Raw genomic sequence first — 22,572 nt, forward strand, 5'->3', positions numbered from 1 at the left:
GTTTTTACTAACATGTAAACAAAAATGTATAAGATCCACCTTTCACGTTGCTCCTGGAGTCACTCATCCTCAAACACCCCAGCTTGAAATTTTTCACGTTTTCAAAAATAACATAATACCATTCAACTTGCAGCTAATCCTTTTATCTGTCTCTTCATAAACAGGAAGCAATATACCTGTGGAAAAAAGAAACCTGAAGGAGCATCTTTCCCTGATTGTTTTCTTCTTTCCAGATCCTAGCTTCTCAATTAGAACATAAGCATTTTGGCACCAGTCAGCATTCATGCACTCACAGGCATTGGTAGCTCTTTGGGAGGCACATACTGATCTACATCTTTTACTATTTAAGTCCTTTTCATGCACAACTCCATCTCCAATGTCTGCAAGTCTCCTGGAGATCTGTAACCTCCCTGAGGGCAGAGTTTGTGTTTTCTGCCTCAATTGTACTCTCCAAATACTTTAGAAAATACTCTGCAAGAGAAGGCACTCAAAAAATACAGTCGACTGACTCTTTTATGTGCTTTAAGTTTATGAAAGATATTATATAAAGAATAATGAAAGGAGAAGACCATTTCCAAAGTGGGAAACACCTGCAAGATAAGAATAATGTGAAAATTTAAACTGGTTCCCAGTGTGGAGAGCTTATTGTTGGGTTTTAAATTTCAACTGTAGTATGTGCTAAGTGCTTACTATGTGTCAGGCACTCTATTAGCGCAGGGGTAGATATAACCTAATCAGGTGGGTACAGTCCCTTCCCACGGAAGCCTCACAGTCTCACAGTCACAGCCTCACATTCTACAGATGCAGTAACTGAACTGCAGAAAGGGAAGTGACTTGACAAAGGTCACACAGCAGAGAAGTGGCAGAGCCAGGATTGGAACCCAAGTCCCCTGACTTCTAGGCCTATGCTCTACTAGGCCAGGCTGCTTCCCTTATATTCTGCATATCTCGCTCATCATAATTCTGTTAGTTCCTAGAAGACAGGGACTTTACTGAATTCATTTCTACATAACTTCCCAAGAACCTCACAAGTCACTGCACAGTGAGAGATCAATAAATACTTGATCAATCAACCATGGAAGTACAAAGGATTTTGGAGAGATGTGAGAAGAACTTCTAGTCAGCGAGGATGGTTAAATCTTGACTATGTTACTAAGAGGGGGAGAGGGTTCATGAAATCTCCTTTCAGGCATCTATAAATACAGCAGCAGTTAGGGAAAGCCTGGAGACGGGGTGAGCAAAATGATCCTTAAAATCCCTCCAGTTTGATTCTGAATTAATGAAAAATTGCAGCTTAAGTCTTTATAATATGGAAGAAATCCCCAGAATATTTATTTCACATAGGGAGAAACATTACAGATGCAAATTATTCCATATTATCTGCATATCAGCTAATTAGTTAGAAGCAATAATGCCAGCTGCTCTGGCACTGGGCCATGAGTCGTTTCTTAATAAAAAACTGAGATTTTAAATGCTACTTATCATCAAGGCAGGCCATAATTTTCATTTCTCCTCCAAAGCCGACCACTCACTTCACCTCAGTCTCATTTATCTTGTCATCAACCCCTTGCCTACATCCTCCCTCTGGCCTTAAAGTGTCTCCCACTTTCATATATGACAGGCCACCACTCTGCCCGCCTTCAAAGTCTTACTCCTTCAAGACGCCCTTCCTAAGTCCTCGCTTCCCCTACTCCCTCACCCTTCTGTGTCACATATGCACTTGGATCTGTACCCACTAAGCCCCTGATATTCACACTTCTCCCTTGGCCCCACAACACTTATGTACACATCTGTAATTTATTTTAATGTCTGTCTACTCCTCTAGACTATAAACTCCTTGTGGGCAGAGAGTATGTCTACCAACTCCGTTGTATTGTATTTTCCCAAGCACTTAGTACAGTGCAGTACTACATGTAGTAAGCATTCAATAAATACCACTGATAGATTTATTTCAAAAATCAATATTCATGGTGACCTTTCCACTAAGAACAAATCATTTATTTGTGAGTAACAATCTTCTTCTAGGCTAGGGCAGTCCAGCAATGGCTGTGCTCCCAGTTTAAATATTGGGGGGGGGGGGGGGGGGGGGGGACTTGAAGAAATGAGTAAATGGACTCCCACAGCTACTTGACTCTTAATCAGTCTACATGAGTGACCAACAAATTTCCAACACTCAACTTTGTCCAATTGAGCAGCTGATTGCTGTAAGCTTGAATAAATCACCTCATTTTTATAAAATGCTATTTAATGTAAAAGGAGAATTCATAGAAATGAACGGTCTTTACTTAGCTTTGTTTGAAAGAAGACCCTTTAAAAATCAGTGGATGAAGCAAATACATCCTTTAAAGTTTTCCATGCTGAAAATTCCTTTTATATTGATTCCTCTAGCAACAATGAATAAAATACAAAACAGCCTCTTTTCACATAGTAAATATGTTATATTCAATGTCAACTGTTCTAATGGGAGTAATTTGTTGATACCAATCTCTTTTTCTCAGCTATCCTATGTTAGTTCTTTCAGAAGTGGTAGATGACAGCTTTTCATAAGATCATCAATCTTACTGAGCACTTACTCTGTGGAGAGCAGGGAACCAAACACTTGACGCCTGTTTACTTGTTTTGATATCTCTCTCACCCCACTAGACTGTAAGCCCATAGTGGGCAGGGATTGTCTCTCTTTATTGCTGTATTGTACTTTCCAAGCACTTAGTAGAGTGCTCTGCACACAATAACTGTTCAATAAATCTGATGAATGAATGAATAATACAACTGAGGTGATACACACATGAACCTGTCTATCTTCCATTTGTGAAACAGCATGGCCTAGTGGAGAGACCATGAGTCTGGGTTCTAATCCCAGCTCTACCACTTTATTTTAATGGCATTTGATAAGTGCTTTTTACGTTCCAATATGTGTATCATATTGGACACAGTTCCTGCCCCACATAGGGCTCAAAATCTTAATCTTATGTGCCTGGCACATAATAATAATGGTGTTTGTTAAGTGCTTGCTATGAACCAGGTACTATAAGAAGCCCTGGGGTGGATACAGCCAAATCGGGTTGGACACAGTCCCGCGGTTCCATGTGGGGGCTCACAGTCTTGATCCCCATGTTTCAGATAAGGTCATTGAGGCACAGAGCAGTTAGATGACTTGCCCAAGGTCACAGCATTGACAAGTGGCAGAGCCGAGACTGAAACTCAGGTCCTGTGACTCGCAGGCCCATGATCTGTCCAGTAGGCTACGCTGCTTCCCAGGAAATTCCCAGAAGTCACTCAATAAATGGTAGAAATGGATGGTGGTTGTGGTGGTGTGCTATAGAAAGTCTCCAAAACTGGTTGAAAGTTTACAAGGTAATTTCAGGGAAGAAAAGGGGAAAAACTATATGGCACAGGAACAAAGGGACAGGTTTACCTACCTTCCCCTGATACCCTTTGCTAGGTAGGGATTGTCTTTGTTGCCGAATTGTACTCTCCAAGCACTTAGTATAGTGCTCTGCACACAAGGAGTGTTCAATAAATACGACTGAATGAATGAATGAGTGAATGAATTCCCTGACCACAAGGAGCTCACAGTCCTAGAGGAGGGAACAGACATTAATACAAAAAAAAAATGATATGTACATAATTGGTCAGGGCTGAAGATGGGGTGAATAACAAGTGCTAAAAGGGTAGAGATCCTAGTCCATAGTTAACGAAGAAGAGAGACGGAGTAGGGGAAAAAAGGGCTTAATCGGGGAAGACTTCTTGGAGAAAATGTAATCTTAATAGGAAGAGGTAGATATTTCCCTCTGTTAGCATTTGTGTAAATACGTGCTTACGGTTTTCCTATTTCACATTCAAACAAGCAATAAATAGAAAGTGGTATTCTTTAGAAGTCCAGTAGATACATTTGGAGATTTAATCATGGGACTTTGCTGATTTGTGGATTCAAAGAACAAAACAAAAAACTTCTGCTTGAATTATAGGGCTAATTGAGAAAAAAGCTGAGAACTACAATAACTAGACTGCACCGCTATCTTTCATTTTATCCCATGTGAGAGGACATAGTCCCATCCTTCAGAGTGGGCCCATCAGAGATGCATATTGCAGGATGCTGTTGCTCCTCAAAGAGCTTTCCTTCCCTTTGAAAATTTTCAGCTAGTAAAGGTTGAAATGTCCCTTCCCCCATCATTTTGGAAGTTAAAATACCCTCCTATCTTAATCACACTTTCCGATTCCAATATTCCCAAGACCTCTTCTCAGTCACTGATAAGAGCGTTGCTTTCTTTTCCATGATTATCCTTCCCATGCACAGCAATGGATTATGCAGTAGGAGAAATTTTAAAAGTAGTAATTACTGTTCCTGTTCTCAAGGACCTTACGATAACAGATGACAGCAATGAGCTTGGTTTAATTTGGATCTTCTAATTTCTGCCTTATTTGCCATAAATCTGCAAACATTTCATCTAGCTCCTTTGTGACCTCATACCACAGTATCTGCATAAGCTACATTGTGATGGAATTAACTTACTCTCCTTCCAACTCGTATAGGACAGATGATCACTCTCCCCACCTTCAAAGCCTTATTAAAAGCATTCCTCCTCCAAGAGGCCTTCCCCAAATAAGCCACAGACACCTCATTTCCTCTTCTCCCTCTTTTTTCTGTATCACCTTTGAACTTGGATTTGCATCCTTTATTCACCCCTCCCTCAATCCCACAGCACTTATTTACATATCTGTAATTAATTTATTTATATTAACGTCTGTATCCCCCATTGGACTGCAAACTCATTATGGTCAGAAAAAATGTCCACCAACTGTTATAATTGTACTCCCCCAAGTGCTTGGTACAGTGCTCTGCACACAGTGAAGCACTCAATAAATATGACTCATTGAATGATTGATTGTGACAGTACCTAAATTTTCACTTGGTCTTAACACTTATACACTGTTAGGGTGTTTGAGCTCTTGCAGATAGGAAACACACTTTGTGTTTCTGTTGCGTGTCCTTTAATGTAATCCAGTGCACTCAGTGGACACTCAATAAATAACATTACTAGTACTGACACATGCTTCCTTATTAGAATCACCAATTTCCTAAGTTACTCTTTTCCCAAAATTACAACTCACTGATTGCATTTCTATACCTGGTGAAATACTGGAAAAAAAATCATTAATCAAGCTTTAAAAATCAGGTTGATAGCATGCAGTGTAATGATCTGCACAGCTTTATTATCTTAAAGAGAAAAGATGAGGGGAAAAAATTAGGACTGGAGGTCTGTGATGTTGTTTTCAGGCTATTGGATCCAGTCTCATTGCTTTATTTTGGAAAGCTGGAAGAGATTTTGAGTAAGAGGATACATAGTTGCTTATAATAATAATTGTGGTTTGATTTTAGTACAAGCACTTAGTACAGTGCTCTGCACACAGTAAGCACTCAATACATACAACTGAATGAATGAATTTTAGTGCTTACTATATATGCCAAGGGCTGGGCTAAGAAGATATAAGTGGATAGGACACAGTCCTTGTCCCACAAAGGGCTCACAATCTAAGCAGGAGGGAGAACAGGTATTCCATCTCCATTTTATACAGATTCATTCATTCATTCAATTGTATTTATTGAGCATTTACTATGACCAGAGCACAGTACTAAGTGCTTGAGAAAGTACTGTAGAACAATAAACAGTGACCCTAACTGCCCACAACGAGCTCATAGTTTAGAGTAGGGGAGACAGACATTAGTACAAATAAACAAAATTACAGATATGTACATAAGTGCTTTGGAGCTGGACGGGGGGAAGAGCAAAGGGATAAATAAAATTACAGATATATACACAAGTGCTGAGGAATATGAGGTACAAAGAAGTTAAGTGACTTGCCCAAGGTCTCACACCAGGCAAGTGGCAGAGCTGGGATTAGAATTCAGGACTCCTGAGTCCCAGGCCTGGGCCCTTTCCACTACACCACATGGCCACTAGACCTCACAACTTCTAACTTCTTGCTTCACATATATATGATTATTAACACAGTGAAGACTGGGAAATAGTTATGTATGGCAAAGGATGGAGGCATCCAACTAAAGAGCTTGGAACAGGAAAAAAAACCAGAAAGAGTTAAAGATGAATGGGGTGTTATAGTGAAGGAAAGTACTGTTTCTCTTTAAATGGTACCTATGGGTAACTATCTAAATCTGTTAGATTTTTGAGCATGGTGATAATGACTATTACTGAAATTACAATGTAAAAGTTGAAAAGGAGATAAAGTTTGCCAGGAGGGTTCCCACAACACATTTTTGTTTCACACTAACAAGGAATTATACAGCACAGAGGTGTCTGGTTCGATGTGTGAACACTAAGTAGGTGAAAATAAGATCTTAAGAATATAATCAATGCAATTGCAGGCAGTTCTCAAATCCAGATATTTTGAATTATTAGGAACACTTAGGTTTTTAAATTTACAGCCTGATTCGGCTTTACAACACATCAGTTTTGATTTAATTAGGTACCACAAAGCTAATCCAACTTTACGGACAGCGATTTTCATGTTATGTGAAGTTCTGAAAGATTCTGACAGTCATAGCAAAGAGGTAACAGGGTTGGGTGAGGAAGCAGGGTTGATCATGTCCCTGACTGGGTTTTTTTAGGGATATTTGCAGGCAATCAGGGGCAGAGTTGCCACCTCTCCTGCAGCTCTGGTATCCCTCTTTCCAGATCTTTTGCTTTAGCTAAGGAAAAAAGCAGGGGAATGGTAGACAGAAGACCTGGGAAAGAGTGTTTGCTGACATGAAAAGCAAGATACAGTGGGTGCTGGCCCACCCCCGCCAGGGTTCAGAACCAGAAGAGAGCATCACTGGCATGGGGGATTCAACAAGCATGTTTTCACACTAATCAGTTCTAGTCCAGGCAATAGTAAGCACTCAACAAACAGATTTGTCCAACAGTCAGATCCCACCTGTGGAAACAAATCAGAGGAAGGGACGGAAGGGACTGATTGTAAACCAAAGTTTTTACTGGAAGAATCCAAATCACAAAGGTTTAACGCAAGTAGAAGCAGTGTGGCTCATTGGAAAGAGCCTGGGCTTGGGAGTCGGAAGTTGTGGGTTCAAATCCTGGCTCCGCCACTTGTCAGCTGTGTGACTTTGGGTAAGTCACTTCACTTCTCTGTGCCTCAGTTACCTCATCTGTAAAATGGGGACTAAACTGTGAGACCCACGTAGGACAACCTGATCACCTTGTAACCTCCCCAGCACTTAGAACAGTGCTTTGCACATAGTAAGCGCTTAATAAATGCCATTAAAAAAAAGTCTTTCATGTCTAGTGGGAGTCATAGACTGGCAAGTCACAACAGTAAACTCCTTTATGGGAGATGGCCACTAGCTCTGAGGAACACACAATGTGGTTAGGGGGTCAGACAAGAAACTGACTTTAAACTACACAATGTTAAGAGACAGTTTAAAGAGGATGATGGAGAAAGAGCAGGAGAGGTCGGAGGGTAAGGGGGCTATTGAGGTAAAGTCATCAGGGAGGATCAAAATGTGTATTTTACTTCAAAGAAATAAATGTCAGCTATCCTATTGTGGAATCCCTCTGACTCAATATGAATATTTATTCAGTCAGTCATTCATTCAATCATATTTATTGAGAGCCTGCTTTGTGCAGAGCACTGTACTGCGCACTTGGGAGAGTACAATATAACAGGAAAGAGACATATTCCCCATCCACAGTGAACTCACAAGCTAGAGGAGGAGACAGGCATTAATATAAATAAATAAATTACAGATATGCATATGTTTATGTAGCTATGTACCTCACTCATAATTTACTGAGAACCCAATGAAATCAATCAATCAATCCAATGCACTTATAGAGCACTTACTGTATGGACAGCACTGTATGAAGCACTTGGGAAAGTACAAGATAATGATATAACAGTTGGTAGGCACATTCCCTGCCCATAATGAGCTTAGAGTCTAAAGGGGGAGACAAACATTAATATAAGTAAGTAAATTGTTGATATGTACATAAGTGCTGTGGGGCTGAGGGAGGGATAAATAAAGGGAGCAGATCCATGTACAAGGGTGACGAAAAAGGGAGTGGGCGAAGAGGAAACGAGGGCTTAGTCCTGGTATATTTGTTATAAATAAGATCTCCACCATTGGTTCAAGAACCAATCTCCCATTTATAACTTTATTCCAATGAGAAAATTGGTTGTGTCACATTTCAACATGAAATGCAGATTTCAGGAACCAACTGTGTTATAGGCATAAGGACTGTCTCCACTGGGTCAGGCCAGTCCAGGATTCTGACTCTGACAATGGCAACAGGAGGCTTATTCATTCATTCAATCATATTTATTGAGCGCTTACTGTGTGCAGAGCACTGTACTAAGGGCTTGGGAAGTACAAGTTGGCAACATATAGAGAAGGGCCCTACCCAACAGTGGGCTCACACTCTAGAAGGGGGAGACAGACAACAAAACAAAACATATTAACAAAATAAAATAAATACAACAGTAAATATGTACAAGTAAAATAAATAGAGTAATAAATATGTACAAACATATATACAGGTGCTGTGGGGAGGGGAAGGAGGTAAGGCGGGGGGATGGGGAGGGGAGGAAGGGGAGGGGAAGGAGGGGGCTCAGTCTGGGAAGGCCTCCTGGAGGAGGTGAGCTCTCAGTAGGGCTTTGAAGGGAGGAAGAGAGCTAGCTTGGCGGATGTGCGGAGGGAGGGTATTCCAGGCCAGGGGGAGGACGCAGGCTGGGGGTCGACGGCGGGACAGGCGAGAACTGTCGGCGGGCTGTTGGCAGGCTGTCGCCGGGTGAGGGGTGCCGGCTGTCGGGGCCTGGCAGGCATTGGGCCCCGCACGGGGCTGTCCGGGGGTGGTCGAGGGCCCCCGACGCGCGCGCCGGAGACCCCGACGCGCAGGCGAGCACGTGCACACAGACAGACCGACAGGAACTCCTTGAAGATTTAAAAATTGATTCTTGAAGAGACACAATGGCATACAGACGAGATGAAATGTGGTCTGATGGACGATATGAGTATGAAAGACTTCCAAGAGAGTGACTAGCTCCACGAACTCACTCTGTGGATGACTACCATAGAGTAGTTAATGCTGTGTCTAAGAAACCACCTCTCCTAGACAGACCTGGTGAAAGCCGCTACAGCAGATATGATTATGGCCATGTCGATCACCGAGACTATGATGAAGGCCGCAGTTTTTCTCACAATTGAAGAAGTGGTCCACCTCACAGAGGCGATGACTCTGGATATAGATGGCCAAGGGATGATCATCGTCAATCTGACTACAGGGATGGCAGAGATGGCTTTAGACGAAAAAACTTCTACTCTTCTCATTACACGAGAGAGCGGTCTCCTCGTAAAAGAGACTCTCATTTCTTCAGGGAATCACCCGTAAGCCAAAAAGACTTCCCTCATGGCAAATCTGGCTCCAGCGTCAGCAATAGAAGTTATTCTCCAGAAAGAAGCAAAAGTTATTCTTTCCACCAGTCACAGCATAGCAGAAATAAGGATAAGCCTTCTGTAATGTCGTTAAAAACATCAAGGGATACATCGCCTTCAAGCTCTACCACAGCTCCTTCTTCAAAGGTTGGGGATGTCACGGAGTCCCAGAGACAAGCACCCAAGAGGCAGCAGGTCTTGGAAAAACCCAGCAGGCTCAGTGAAAAAGAGCTTGCTGAAGCTGCAAAAAAGTGGGCTGCTGAAAAATTGGAGAAAACTGATGAGAGCAACTTACCTGAAATTTTGGAATATGAAGCTGGATCCTCTGCCGTGTTGTACAGTGACCAACCAGGAGAGGCAGAGACTAATGTAATGGAGAGCACAGAACTGTCGGAGGACAAACATACTGAGCGCTCAAAAGCAATATCATCAAAAATCAAAGAGATTGAGGAGCGCTTCCTGAGGCCTCGCTGACTCGATTGTCTGCAGAGATTGTCTACAGACAGGAGTTCTGACAGAGTGTGGCCAGAGTCTTCAGACTCAGATGGATTTGTATTTCCTCCTTGAATGGGGGACAGAAGCTCTATGTGTTTGATCAGGTTTTGCCCTGTATTTTCGCCCAATATATTCCCTTCTAGACTGTGAGCCCGCTGTTGGGTAGGGACCGTCTCTACATGTTGCCAACTTGTACTTCCCAAGTGCTTAGTACAGTGCTCTGCACACAGTAAGTGCTCAATAAATACGATTGAATGAATGAATGAGAACAAGGCACAGTGAGGAGGTTAGCGGCAGAGGAGTGGAGGGTGCGGGCTGGGCTGTAGAAGGAAAGAAGGGAGGTGAGGTGGGAGGGGGCAAGGTGATGGAGAGCCTTGAAGCCGAGAGTGAGGAGTTTTTACCTGATGCGTAGGTTGATTGGTAGCCACTGGAGATTTTTGAGGAGGGGAGTAACATTCCCAGAGCGTTTCTGCACAAAGATGATCTGGGCAGCAACGTGAAGTATAGACTGAAGTGGGGAGAGACAGGAGGATGGGAGATCAGAGAGGAGGCTGACGCAGTAATCCAGTCGAGATAGGATGAGAGATTGAACCAGCAGGGTAGTGGTTTGGATGGAGAGGAAAGGGCAGATCTTGGTGATGTTGCGGAGGTGAGACTGGCAGGTTTTGGTGACAGATTGGATGTGAGGGGTGAATGAGAGAGTGGAGTCGAGGATGACACCAAGGTTGCGGGCTTGTGAGATGGGAAGAATGGTAGTGCTGTCAACAGTGATGGGAAAGTCAGGGAGAGGGCAGGGTTTGGGAGGGAAGATAATAAGTTCAGTCTTGGACATATTGAGTTTTAGATGGCGGGCAGACATCCAGATGGAGATGTCTTGAAGGCAGGAGAAAATCCTCAAAAATCTCCAGTGGCTACCAATCAATCTGCGCATCAGGCAGAAACTCCTCACCCTTGGTTTCAAGGCTCTCCATCACCTCGCCCCCTCCTACCTCACCTCCCTTCTCTCCTTCTACAGCCCTGCCCACACCCTCCACTCCTCTGCCGCTAATCTCCTCACCGTACCTCGTTCTCGCCTGTCCCGCCATCGACCCCCGGCTCACATCCTCCCCCGGGCCTGGAATGCCCTCTCTCTGCCCATCCGCCAAGCTAGCTCTCTTCCTCCCTTCAAGGCCCTACTGAGAGCTCACCTCCTCCAGGAGGGCTTCCCAGACTGAGCCCCTTCCTTCCTCTCCCCCTTGTCCCCCTCTCCATCCCCCCATCTTACCTCCTTCCCTTCCCCACAGCACCTGTATATATGTATATATGTTTGTACATATTTATTACTCTATTTATTCATTTATTTATTTTACTTGTACATATCTATTCTATTTATTTTATTTTGTTAGTATGTTTGGTTTTGTTCTCTGTCTCCCCCTTTTAGACTGTGAGCCCACTGTTGGGTAGGGACTGTCTCTATATGTTGCCAATTTGTATTTACCAAGCGCTTAGTACAGTGTTCTGCACACAGTAAGTGCTCAATAAATACGATTGATGATGATGATGATGATGAGACACGAGCCATGGCTTAGTAAGACCATGGGAAATCCATCCTAATGTTTAGGGATAACTCTTCTACCATCCCTAAATATATACTAATTTAGCCCAATTATAGTTTGGACAGGTAGGATCATGACCCATGAAACTGAGAAATAGAGAATTGGAGCCCACAGTCCCTGAATAATTGCTCCCGCAGAGACTTTGCCTCTCTCTTTTCCTGACAAGCCGTGAAGAAAACGTTGCCTCAGGAAGCTTCATAGGATGAACCAGAATAGCAACATTCAATTGTATGTCTTGCAGTCACAGTGTAACAGGTATCCTTATATGAACCTGTAACATTAGCCTGTTAATTTAACTTTGTTTATTCAGGGCAAAACTTTCTGCCTTAAATTTCCTGGTGTTTTGTATAAGAGATTTCTAAACACCTACATCTCTCTCTGATTAGCTATCTTGGGTAACTAATTAAGAAATCAATAAACAGAATGAATATAAGTCAATAACAGCTCTGATAAGCATGCATGATCTTAAACCTACAGCAATTCAGTTGATAGCAATTATAGGGGAAGATATATCTTAAGGTTCATTAAGATATCCTTAAATAACTATCAAACAGCAAATGGTAATACTGTTTGTACTATTTATATTGAAACTTTTAATTACCAATCTTCCATGGGTAAGTAGAATCTATTTCAGAACGTGAGAAATGTTGCAGATTTATCAGCTCCCATTTGGAACTTGGATGATAAGAAAAATGCTTGTATTTCAATAACAAACTTTTCTTGAGATATTTTAGATTTAATCTTCAAAAATGAGAACCACCTTTTTACCAATCAAATACATCAACATGTAACATCACCCCAAATAGCGAAATAGTTTTTCTGAACAAATGCAGTATTCTGTAGTTGTCTGTCAATGGACAAGGGCTCTATTAGTGACTAAAAAAATTTTGAGGTCGGAGATGTCACTAAAATCCTTAGGCTATTTTAGAATGCTACAGACAGTTGAGTCAGGCAGTCAATCAATAGTATTTAATGAGCATCTAATTATGTGCTTAATTAATTAATTAATCCATAATTCACTTTGCTGCCCAGATCATTTTTGAACCAAAAGGTTTAGTCCATGTTTCCCCCTTCCTCAAGAATCTCCAGTGCTTGCCCATCTACGTCTGCATCACAAAAAAATTCCTTATTATTGGCTTTAAAACACTCAATCACTTTCCCTCCTCCTACCTCGCCTTGCTACTCTCCTAGTACAAGCCAGCCCTCACACTTTACTCCTCTAATGCCAACCTGCTCACTGTATTTTGATCTCGTCTATCTCACCGCTGACGTCTCCCTCACATCTTGCTCCTGGTCTGGAACTCCCTCCTTCCTCATAGTAATAATAATGATGATAATAATAATAATAATGATAATACTAATAATGGCATTTGTTAAGTGCTTACTATGTGCCAAGCACTGTTCTAAGCACCAGGGGGATACAAGATAATCAGGTTGTCCCACATGGGGCTCACAGTCTTAATCCCCATTTTACAGATGAGGGAACTGAGGCTCAGAGAACAATAATAATAATAATAATAATAATAATAATGGCATTTGTTAAGCGCTTACTATGTGCAAAGCACTGTTCTAAGCGCTGAAAAGTGAAGTGACTTTCCCAAGGTCACCCAGCTGACAAGTGGCGGAGCCAGGATAAGAACCCATGACCTCTGACTCCCAAGCCCGCGCTCCTTCCACTGAACCATGCTGCTTCTCTATCCATCAGACAATTACTTTCCCCATCTTCAAAGACTTATTGACAGTACATCTCCTCCAAGAAGCCTTCCCTGGGTAAGCCCTCATTTCCCTCTTCTCCTGCTCCCATCCACATCACTCCAATGTGCTCCCTTTATTCACCCCCACCTCAGCCCCATGGCACTTTTATGTACATATTTGTAATACATTTATATTAATGTCTGTCTCCCCCTCTAGGCTGTAAGCTCACTGTAGGTAGGGAATGTGTCAGTTATATTGCCATATAGTACTCCCCCAAGTGCTTACTACAGTGCTCTGCACACAGTAAGCATTCAATAAATACAATTGATTGATTGATGTGCAGAGCCTTGTATTAAACACTAAGAGTAAAATAGATTTAATCTATCTCACTGCTGACCCCTTGGCCATGACCCTCCTACCCTACTTTCAGAGCTTTATCAAAATCATATCCCCTCCAAGAGGCCTTCCCCAATTAAGCCCTCAATGCCCCTGCTCCCTCTCCCTTCTGCGCCACCCTTGCACTTGGATTTGTACTGTTTATTCACTCCTAGCCCCACAGGACTTATGCATGTATCCGTAATTTATTTTAATGTCTGTCTCTCCCTGTAGACTGTATGCTTGTTGGAGGCAGGGAATGTGCCCACCAACTGTGTTGTATTGAGCTCCCAACATCATCAGTGTTATTTATTAAGTGCTTACTATATGAAGAGCACTGTACTAAAAGCTTGGGAGAGTACAACAGGGTTGGCAGAAACAATCCTCCACACAACAATTTACAGCAGGGGCTCAGTACAATGCTCTGCACATAGTAAGTGCTTAAAAAATACAATTGATTGATTGGTTAAAGGGAAACAGTGTCAAGAGTTTGTCTTTTCAACGTCTTGTATGCTTTCATGTTTGAGGAGATAGAGATGGATCTGGAAGTTTGATCCGGAATACACTTCCAATCTACCAGGAAACATTTCATTTGAACAGGCTATAGGTGTCTTCAAGGAACTGCTGTATGTTGATAACCATTCTCTTGAGGTACATTTGTAATAAGAGGTGGATGATTATGAACCACTTTCACAGATTTTGCCTCTGGCAATCTCACAGGTTGCTGGAGGACTAGTGTGATTGTTGCTGTCCTTGACATCAGTCCTAGGGCTTATATTTTTCCCACAATATCCCTAAATGTCCACCTAATAACTCAGTACAGAACTCTTATCTATGAATTTACTACATCCTGAACTTCCCGATATTTTCGGCCTACATAACCTCCTGAGGGAATCCATTCCATTTTACCACCGGCTATATTAAGTGATTGCTTTTGTTTATTTGAACCTAACATCTTTCAGCTTTCAGCTTTCAGCTTATGTCCCATTGTGGGATTTGGTGAACAACAATTCCCTGTCCACTCTCTTCATGATTTTGTAAACTTTAAAACTGCCGTTAGTTCTGTCTCCTAGGATGATGTGCAGTGGAGTGGAGGGGAATGGAGACCTGTTATGGTGGAATGGAGGGAGAGGCAGCCGAAGAGTGCCAGCTTGGAGACGTTGAGAGAACAATGTCATTAGGGCCAGGGAGAGACCTTTCTAGGGTGCCAAGGGCTCTCCACAGCTAAGTCATTTGCCTACCAGGCCACCTCCTTCATAAAGCTCCCCTGGTCCAGGTGTCTCACTAACCCTCCTACAGATTTTTAGGGGGAGATACAAGATGGATGCTGACTGGTTGAAAATTCTGGAAACACAGGAAGAAGTTTTTAATAAACAACTAATCAACCTTCTGCATTTAGGCTGGTGATCAGGAGCCTCTAGTCAAGAGTAGTTTATTGAAATTCCCAGTACTAATACAAAATCAATTATCCTGACATTTAAATTTTCATGATAAAAATGGTCACATAATTAAGGGACAAGTTTTACCACATGTATTTTAAGGAACCCTGGAGAAGGAGCTGTGGTGACACTGATTCTGCAGCATTCATGGGTGGGTGAAGTCTGAGTTCTGCCAGGGTTCTAGATCAAAAGCCTTAAAAATTGAGCATAAACTGTGAGTTATGCACAGGATTGTATGAGACATACTTCACCAAGCGTGCAAAGTATCTGCAGTAAGGATGTGTGGGCACAGAGTGCAAATACTGGAAATCTGCCTTCTTTAGGTACCCATGCAAGTACTCACGTGCATGCACATACACACATACACACCAGCATATAATTTCAGCTGAAAAATACTACAAGATCCTTATTACCCAGCAGCCACAGTGGATAGATTGATGAATAAAAATGAATTATGGATATGTACATAAGTGCTGTGGGGCTGAAGCGGGGTGAATAAAGGGAGCAAGTCAGGGTGGTGCAGATGGGAGTGGGAGAAGAGGAAATAAGGACATAGTTAGGGAAGGCCTCTTGGGGGAGATGTGTCTTCAATAAGGCTTTGAAGGTGGGAAGAGTATTTGTCAGATAAGAGGAGGGACGGCGTTCCAGACCAGGGGCAAGATGAGGGCAAGAAGCCAGAGGTGAGATAGACAAGATCGAAATATCGTGAGCAGGTTGGAATTAAAGGAGCAAACTGGACTAGACTGTTGTAGGAGAGTAGCAAGGTGAGGAAAGAAGAAGGCAAGGTGATTGAGTCAACATGATGGTACTTGCAACGTGCATTACTCGTGAACTGGCAAGAGACACTCAACCTCATGTCACAGGTATTTTGTCCATGTTTTGTGTGTAGTTTCTTTTCTAATATAGTGTTTAGTAAGCTTGTTTGTGGGCAGGGAATGTGTCTGTTGTATTGTACTCACCCATGTGCTTAGTACAATGCGTTGCACACAGTAAGTGCTCAATAAATACAGTTGATTGAAAGAACAGTACAAGACCATGTGTCACCTCACTGGCTTGTCCGTTTCTCTATACTGTAGCAGATTGAAATGCAAGCAGAGGTGACAATCAGATTTTTTTGATGGCTGTGCTAGTGATAGGTTTAGTGCAGGTCTGTATTTCTGTTACTTAGCTATATAGTAGGTTTTTATTTCGGTTAGACATGGGCATATTCCTCCCAAAGGACAAACCCTCCTACAACTGGATGCATGTTACTTGTGCTGTAAGCACATTTTCATCATTTATATTCATCACATAATATTTTATTAGTTTTAATCATTTTCAATCAGCAATAAAGCCCTATGATACTGTTAACTAATCATTAAAGTGTCAACTATAGCTCTTTAGCAATGAATAATAACATACTCCCTATTAATTAATGTCTATTAGGGGCAGGGTTTTAATCAGTCCAATATTTTCAGTACCACCCACCAAATCATGAGAACTTTATATCAAATGCTATGAATCATTAAAGCTGACCAGGTGGGCATCAGACGGTAGGGAGGTGGAAGGTGAATATGGGAGAAAGTAGTGTGGTCTAGTGGAAATAGCACCAGCCTGGAGACCTGGGTTCTATTCCTGCATATGCTTGCAGTGCAGTTGCTTGCAGTGTGACCTTAGACAGGTCACTTAACTTCTCAGAACCTCAGTTTCCACACCTATAAAATGGAAATTCAATACCTGTTGAACCTCCCCTTGAGACTGTGAGCCTCCTGTGGGACAGCAAGTGTGTCCGATCTGCTTATATTGTATCAACACTAGCACCTAGTACAGTACTTTGCACATAGTAAGCACTTGAATATTATTGCTATTCCTGTTATTATTGTTCATTATCATTAATTAATATAATTATACGTGTTAAGTGCTTCCGATGTGCCAAGCACTATTCTAAATACTGGGGTAGATACAAGTGAGTCAGGTTGGACACAGTCCCTGTCCCATATAGGGTTTACAGTCTCAATCCCCATTTTACAGATGAGGAAACTGAGGCACAGAGAATTGAAGTGACTTGCCCAAGGTCATAGAGCAGACAAGTGGCAGAGATGGGATTAGAACCTATGACCTTCTGACTCCCAGGCCCATGCTCTATTCACTAAGCCAGGCTGCTTCGGGAGAATCTCAGGGACAGCTCTGCTTGCAGACTTAACTTCCCCTTCACAAATATGCTGTATCCTCAGTCTAGTTTGGCTGAGGCCCTCGGGCTTTTGCTGGGCAGTCACTGTGTTGTACTAAAGAAGCTCTTGAGGGAAACCAATGAGATTATAGGAGACACAGGCTTGAGCTGTTCCAAACTGGCAGGAGCCCCACATTGATCCTGGGACAAGAAAGACTAAAGAGAGATGTGGAGAAAAAGCAGAGCTGACTGAAAATGGGAGATTGGGTTGTGTGGGGGGGGGGGGGATTCCTGTGAGACCCTTGGCCAAGGAAATGTCTCCCCAAGGTATCACTGTGGGGTGAAGGGGGGTGTGGGAAAAGGGACACAAAGGGTAGAGGGCAAAGCTGGGCCCTGGACTACAAGGAGATGAGGGATGGAAGATCAAACATTCCTTTAAGCTCAGGAGGGATGGTACGCCTTGGTAGGCTCCTCTTATGCATACCCAAAACTTCCATACCTATAATTTATTTGAAAGTCTGTTCCCCTAATTAGACTGTAAGCACTGAGGGCAGGGGTTGCGGAGCATGGCCTAATGGAAAGAAAATGGGCCTGGGACTCAGAGGATCTGGGTTCTAATCCCAGCTCCACCACTTCCCTGCTGTGTGACCTCGGGCAAGTCACAACTTCTCTGTGCCTCAGTTCCCTCATCTACAAAATGGGTATTCAAACCTGTTCTCCCTCTTGCTGAGACTGTGAGCCCCTTTGGGGAGTCGATTATTTTGTCTCTAACCCAGCACGTAGTATAGTGTTTGGTGTACAGGAAGTGCTTAACAGATAATAATAATGATAATAATAATAATAATAATGGCATTTGTTAAGTGCTTACTATGTGCAAACCACTGTTCTAAGTGCTGGGGAGGTTACAAGGTGATCAGGTTGTCCCATGGTGGGATCACAGTGTTAATCCCCATTTTACAGATGAGGTAACTGAGGCACAGAGAAGTTAAGTGACTTGCCCAAAGTCACACAGCTGACAGTTGGCAGAGCCGGAATTTGAACCCATGACCTCTGACTCCAAAGCCCGTGCTCTTTCCGCTGAGCCACGCTGCTTCTACAGATACCACACATTATTATCAGTACAGTACTCTACCATGAGCCTGATACAGTGCTCCCCACAAAGTAAGTGTTCAGTCAATACCAATGATAGCTTTATTGAATGATGAGAACAGAATGGATGACAGGAGACACCCCGAGCCCCCAAACCGCTGCTCTATGATGAGCTGAAATGGGGGAAACTTTGAAGAGGACTGACATCAATAATACTTTAAAAACACCACAAAGCTAAGCCTAAATGAAGCAACATAGTTACGGAGAGTTACAAGAAAGAGTAGAGGGTAGGCCAATTTGGCTTAAAGCAAAATGAAATGGCATAATTATCTTAGGTGTTCCAGAATGATTGATACACTAAGCAGAAAAAAATATAATAAATAATAATAATTATTGGTATTTGTTAAGCACTTACTATGTGACAGGCACCATACTAAGTGCTGAAGTAGATACAAGCAAATCGAGCTGGAAAAAGTCCCTGACCCACATGTGGTTCACAGTCTCAATCCCCATTTTACAGATGAGGTAACAGGCACAGAGAAGTGAAGTGACTTGCCCAAGGTCACACAGCAGACAAGCGGCAGAGCCAGAATTTGAACCTATGACCTTCTGACTCCCAGGCTCATGCTCTGTCCACTACACCATGCTGCTTATGCCTAGGGACTGTAGGCAACAAATACAAGAAACAAGTGCTGTCTGGAGGAATCTTTATGAGGTCACAACACTGAAGGGATTTATTAGGGGATTATTAATGGATAGACAACTATAAAAACCTCACCTTCAATAGCAGGATATTTGTACCAGGAAGATAACTAAATCTGCTTATAACAATGTGAGCAGCAAATAGGGGCTTCTCCAAGACTCAATCTACCAAGACCTAGAAATCCTTTGGACATACTTGAGGAAAGCGACTCACAGATTAAAAAAACTCTAGCAAGGTCTCAGAGCAATGCCCATTGGCTGCTGATAGTGACAAATGGATTCTTTGTTCCATTGGGGCAGCTGTGATATTGCTGTGGAGTAGTCTTCATTCTCCACAAGCTTGAAGCACAGTCTCTCAGTGATTTGGATGTCCCCTTTAGATACATCAGTTGGGTTACTAAAGCAATTTTGGCCCATGTGAACATTAGTTGGGCTACTAAAGCAATTTTGGCCCATGTGAAATAGGTACTTGGCACTTCATATGGCTTCAGTGATATGAACATTTTTCAGATATTGCTGCCATTACCTAGACCTTAAACTAGTTTTTCTAATCCGGTAAGTAAGAAGGTAATATTGGCAAGTATAGGCCTTTAACTGGCACACTCACCAAGTACAAGTTACCTCTGCATTTTAACTTTTCAAGCCCATGTGATCCAATGATCTTTTTCCCATTTCCACATTACCACTGAACTACGCTTTCATGCTTTAATTAATGCTTAATTAATGTTCTAATTAATGCAAGCACTCATTCTATCCTGCCTTGATTATGATTTCAGCCTCCCTCCCTCCTGTCTCTCCCCACTCCAGTCCATACTCCATTCTGCTGCCCGAATCATTTTCCTTCAAAAATGTTCAGACCAGGTTTCCCCATTTCTCAAGAATCTCCAGTGGCTGCCCATCCACCTCCGCATCAAATAAAAACTCCTCACCATTGGCTTTAAAGTACTTAATCACCTTGCCCCCTCTGACCTCACCTAGCTACTCTCCTACTACAACCCAGCCAGCACACTTTGTTCCTCTAATGCTAACCTTCTAACTGTACCTCGATCTTGTCTATCTCACCACCGACCACTTACCCACATCCTACATCTGGCCTGGAACACCCTCCCTCCTCATATAAGACAGATAATTGCTCTCCCCCATTTCAAAACCTCAGTGAAGGCATATCTCCTCCAAGACGCCTTCCCTGACTAAGCCCTCCTCTCTTCTTCTCCCACTCCCTTCTGCACAGCTCTTACTTGGTCCTTCATTCAACCCCACAACACATATGCACATATCTGTTATTTATTTATTTAACCTATTTTTTTAAATTATATTAATGACTGCCTCCCCCACTAGACTATGAACTCATTTTGGGCAGGAATGTGTCTGTTATATTGTACTCTCCCAAGCACTTTTTTATGGCATTTATTAAGCGCTTACTATGTGCAAAGCACTGTTCTAAGGGCTGGGGAGGTTACAAGGTGATCAGGTTGTCCCACGTTGGGCTCACAGTCTTCATCGCCATTTTACAGATGAGGGAACTGAGGCTCAGAAGTTAAGTGACTTGCCCAAAGTCACATAGCTGACAAGTGGCAGAGCTGGGATTTGAACCCATGACCTCTGACTCCAAAGCCTGGGCTCTTTCCACTGAGCCACGCTGCTTTAGTACAGTGCTTTGCACACAGTAAGCACTTAATAAGCATAATTGAATGAATGGATGAATAATAATAACGATGGCATTTGTTTCATGCTTACTATGTGCAAAGAACTGTTCTAAGCACTGTGGGGGAGGATACAAGGTGATCAGGTTGTCCCACATGGGGCTTACAGTCTTAATCCCCATTTTACAGATGAGGTAACGTGAGGCTCAGAGAAGTTAAGTGACTTGCTCAACGTCATACAGCAGACAAGAGGCAGAGCTGGGATTAGAACACATGACCTCTGACTCCCAAGCCCATGCTCTTTTCCATTGAGCCACGCTACCTCTCTAATGAATGAATGAATGCTTTGAAAACCCCTGTGATGACCTGCTTATTATTCATTCATTCATCGTATTTATTGAGTGCTTACTGTGTGCAGAGCACTGTACTAAGCGCTTGGGAAGTACAAGTTGGCAACATATAGAGACGGTGCCTATCCAACAGTGGGCTCACAGTCTACAAGGGGGAGACAGACAACAAAACAAAACATATTAACATATTAAAATAAATAGATTTCGGTACGTCTGTGTGGCATCTACCCAAATGCTTATTGATTCTTTTTTATTTTCTCTTTAGCATTGTCTGTCAGCACTGGGGCATATATATGCTGACAGTATAAGCAAAGAAGCGGGGTACACCCACTGGTCATTTGCTTGTGCCTCTGGGCAGACTTGGAAGACCTGAGGTGAATCCTCCTCTAGACAGTAAATTTGTTGTGGGAAGGGAATGCATCTGTTATATTATTTTCTCCAAGGCACTTAGTGTTCTGCACACAGTAAGCACTTAATAAATACCATTGATTGATTAACCAAAGCATTATTTGATGTCACATCAGAAGACTGAGAGACACGGCCATAGAGAAGGGAAGGTTGCTCAGAATAAACTGCATCTAGTATCTGCCTCTGTGCCCTGTTCCTTATCATTAGCTGGGTTTTCTGTCTCTTGCCAGTTCATGAGTAATGCACATTGCAAGTACCATCATGAATGATGTTGTATTCACCATGATTCAATCAACAAATAAATCAATTAAAACTGTGAGCCCCCCGTGGGACAACCGGATCACCCTGTATACTCCCCTGTGCTTAGAACAGTGCTTTGCACATAGTAAGCGCTTAACAAATACCTCATCATCATCATCATCATCAATCGTATTTATTGAGCGCTTACTGTGTGCAGAGCACTGTACTAAGCGCTTGGGAAGTACAAATTGGCAACATATAGAGACAGTCCCTACCCAACAGTGGGCTCACAGTCTAAAAGGGGGAGACAAAACCAAACATATTAACAAAAAAAAATAAATAGAATAGATATGTACAAGTAAAATAAATAAATAAATAGAGTAATAAATATGTACAAACATATATACGTGGCTCAGTGGAAAGAGCATGGGCTTTGGAGTCAGAGGTCATGGGTTCAAATCCCTGCTCTGCCAATTGTCAGCGGTGTGACTTTGGGCAAGTCACTTAACTTCTCTGTGCCTCAGTTACCTCATCTGTAAACTGGGGATTAAGACTGTGAGCCACCTGTGGGACAACCTGATCACCTTGTAACCTCCTCAGCACTTAAAATAGTGTTTTGCACTTAGTAGGCACTTAATAAATGCCATCATAATTATTATTATTATTATTATTAAGCTTCAGGTGTCAGCCAGACATCCAAGTAGAAATACCCTAAGGCAGGAGGAAATAAATACCATCATTATTATCAGCATTTATTGAGCGCTTATCATGTGCAGAGCCCTGTACCTGGCATTTGGAAGACTACATGAGCATTACTAATAGTGAAAATTGTTATTCTTATTAAGTGCTTATTATGTGCCAAGGACTGTACTAAATACAAGACAATCAGATCAGACTCAGTCCCTGTCCCACACAGGGCTCACAGCCTAAGAGGAAGGGAGAAC

At 42.4% G+C, this 22,572-nt stretch overlaps 1 protein-coding gene and 1 pseudogene across 6 annotated transcripts in view; one reads left to right on the forward strand and one right to left on the reverse strand.

The window, feature by feature from the left end:
• RALYL (RALY RNA binding protein like) overlaps window positions 1-22,572 on the reverse strand; it is a 670,673-nt gene that overhangs the window by 553,812 nt on the left and 94,289 nt on the right. The window lies entirely within an intron of this gene.
• LOC119927110 lies at window positions 8,933-9,922 on the forward strand (annotated as a pseudogene).

The sequence above is a fragment of the Tachyglossus aculeatus genome, chromosome 4 (genome assembly GCF_015852505.1).
Source record: "Tachyglossus aculeatus isolate mTacAcu1 chromosome 4, mTacAcu1.pri, whole genome shotgun sequence".
NCBI lineage: Eukaryota > Metazoa > Chordata > Mammalia > Monotremata > Tachyglossidae > Tachyglossus > Tachyglossus aculeatus.